Raw genomic sequence first — 3342 nt, 5'->3', positions numbered from 1 at the left:
CCAGAAGCCTTGACTATTCCGTGTGGTTCTCCTGCCATCCAGAAGCCTTGACTATTCCGTGTGGTTCTCCTGTCATCCAGAAGCCTTGACTATTCCATGTGGTTGGTTTGATTTCTAATGCGCATCTACTCCACTTCACCAATTGCTTTGCGCAATATGCAGTTCACATTACAGAGTCAACAATTCTTTATCATCTGTGTGGTCAGTCACCCTTTGTTGTTCCTTCCTTGTAATTGTTTAATCTGGCCTCCCCTGCCACATTTTTTGGCTGCCTACTCTCCCTGCTCCTGTCAGTCAGGTTGTACTCAGGAATGCAAATGCTCAGAAAAAGTCCAGAGTCAATTATAACTAATTAGGTGTTTTATCTGCTGCTTTGTTTTATCTGTGCCCTCTATGGATACACAGCATAGGCTGGTTGAACAACCACCCCTGGACTGGGGAGTGTTCTAAGATTCACAAACAGCTCCCTATCGTCTGTGTTAATGGAGGTAAAAGGTGGCATGGATGTACAACAGAGACATTTAAAAACCAAGGTATAGTTCACACCCATTTTCATTGTACATTTTAGTGAGTGTTTACAACTTTATATAACTGTGCGACCAACACAACAATCAAGGCACAGTATACTTGCACCATCACAAAAAGTATTCTTGTGCCATCTCTGCCAATCTGCCCCTACCTTGGCCCCTAGCAACCACTAGTCTGCTTTCTGTCACTACAGATTAGATCTTTCTTTTCTAGGGTGTCATATAAATGTAACCATGGAGAATGTATTCACAAAAGTTATTTTTACTTGACTTCGGAATGATTTCTCCAATTTCCTTCCCAGTGATGTCTGGTTCAGGCTGATATTAAAATGTGTTCACATTCCCTACATCCACCCTGATTTGACAGGGTGGGCAGAGCTGGGACATGGAAGAAATGTGAGAGGCAAGACATGGAGGCTGGTGAGCATAATTATTGGCAATGAGAAGAATGTTGGCTCTCACCAGTGTCTGTAGAATATGACAAAGTGTGTGTGCCCATATTGTGCCCTGAACCTATTTTCAAGGTCGTTCAATACAGAGTCTCCTAAATTTAACTGCGCAGGAATTGTGTGTGTTTTGCCTTGAATAGACATTTGGAAACTCCAGACTCTAGCCAGCCCCTCTCAGCCACGGAGTCATGGCTCCCTCTGGTGTAAACACAGAGATTTGTCACCCTGTGTCATGAGGCATTCCGACCCACCGCGCCCCTCCCTAGACTGAAAGGAGCCAAGGGCAGGCAAGAAAGCTTCAGGTTCCCTCTGGCTGCTGTTAGGCTCATGGGTCAGAGGCTAAGTTTGTGAGCATAGAGGAACACCAAGAGATCAACTGCTTGAGAGAGGGAAGAACAGAGAGAAGGGAAACCCCAGAGTCGGAACTACCTAGACATGCAAGATAGAGAGGTGAGGGGGCAGAGGCACAGCTCGAAAAACAAAGCAAGAAGCAATAGAGGGATGGGTTTTTTCTCCATTTATGAAACATCCTAAAAATTTACTCCTCTGCCCAAAATAGATTCAGATCCAGGATATGAGAATCCTTGAGAAGTGAATTTTAACATAGAAATACTGATAAACCTTTTAAACAACTTATACACCTCCAGGTGCTGCTGGACCTGCTTAATCCCTTTAAACCTCTAGTAACTCCAACCATGGTGTTTAAAGTCTCATAAATCTGCAGTAGCTTAAAATAGGGAAATATAAATAACATTCAGGAGCTTAGGGGTAGGGACAGGAGATGGGCATCCCAATGCCGTTCAGAACTACAGCACAAAGCAGGAGTTGCAATTCTCGTCTCTGATAAAATAGATTTGAAACCAACAAAGCCCAAAAGAGACAAAGAAGGACACTACATAATGGTTAAAGGATCAATGCAACAAGAAGAGCTAACGATCCTAAATATATACACACCCAATACAGGAGCACCAAGATACATAAAGCAAGTTCTTAATGACTTACAAAGAGACTTAGACTCCCACACAATAATAGTGGGAGACTTTAACACCCCATTGTCAATATTAGACAGATCAACAAGGCAGAAAACTAACAAGGATATCCAGGACTTGAACTCAAGCCTGGACCAAGCAAATCTAATAGACATTTACAGAACTCTCCACCCATATCCACAGAATATATATTCTTCTCAGCACCACATCACAACTACTCTAAAACTGACCACATAGTAGGAAATAAATCACACCTCAGCAAATGCAAAAGAACGGAAATCATAGCAAACAGTCTCTCAGACCACAGTGCAATCAAGTTAGAACTCAGAATGCAGAAACTAACTCAGAACCGCACAGCTTCATGGAAACTGAACAATTGGCTCTTGAATGTTGACTGGATAAACAACGAAATGAAGGCAGAAATAAAGATGTTCTTCAAAACCAACAAGAACGAAGACACAATGTACCAGAATCTCTAGGACACATTTAAAGCAGTGTCTAGAGGAAAATATATTGCAATAAATGCCCACATGAGAAGCAAGAAAAGATCTAAAATCAACATCTTATCATCAAAATTGAAAAAGCTAGAGGAGCAAGATCAAAAAAAAAAAAAAACTCAAAACCTAGCAGAAGACAAGAAATAATTAAGATGAGAGCAGAACTGAAGGAGATAGAGACATAAAAAATCCTTCAAAATGTCAAATCCAGGAGCTGGTTTTTCAAAAAGATCAACAAAATAGACAGACCACTAGCCAGATTAATAAAAGAGAGAATAATCAAATAGATTCAATAGAAAACAATAAAGGGGACATCACCACAGATTCCACAGAAATACAAACCAGTATCAGAGATTTTCACAAACAACTCTATGCCCATAAACTAGTAAACCTGGAAGAAATGGATAAATTCCTGGACACCTGCATCCTCCCAAGCCTAAACCAGGAAGAAGCCGAAACCCTGAATAGACCAATAACAAGGTCTGAAGTTGAGGCAGCTATTAAGAGCTTACCACCCAAAAAAAGCCCAGGTCCAGATGGGTTCACAGCGAAATTCTACCAGACATACAAAGAGGAGCTGGTACCATTCCTTCTGAAACTATTCCAAATAATCCAAAAAGAGGGAATCCTTCCCAAATCATTTTATGAGATCAACATCCTGATACCAAAACCCGGCAGAGACTCAGCAAGAAAAGAAAACTTCAGGCCGGGCGCGGTGGCTCAAGCCTGTAATCCCAGCACTTTGGGAGGCTTAGGCGGGTGGATCACGAGGTCAAGAGATCGAGACCATCCTGGTCAGCATGGTGAAACCCCGTCTCTACTAAAAAATACAAAAAATTAACTGGGCATGGTGGTGTGTGCCTGTAATCCCAGCTACTCA

The sequence above is a fragment of the Cebus imitator genome, unplaced genomic scaffold (assembly GCF_001604975.1).
Source record: "Cebus imitator isolate Cc_AM_T3 unplaced genomic scaffold, Cebus_imitator-1.0 Scaffold568, whole genome shotgun sequence".
Lineage (NCBI taxonomy): Eukaryota > Metazoa > Chordata > Mammalia > Primates > Cebidae > Cebus > Cebus imitator.
Note: the sequence above shows the minus strand (reverse complement) of the source record.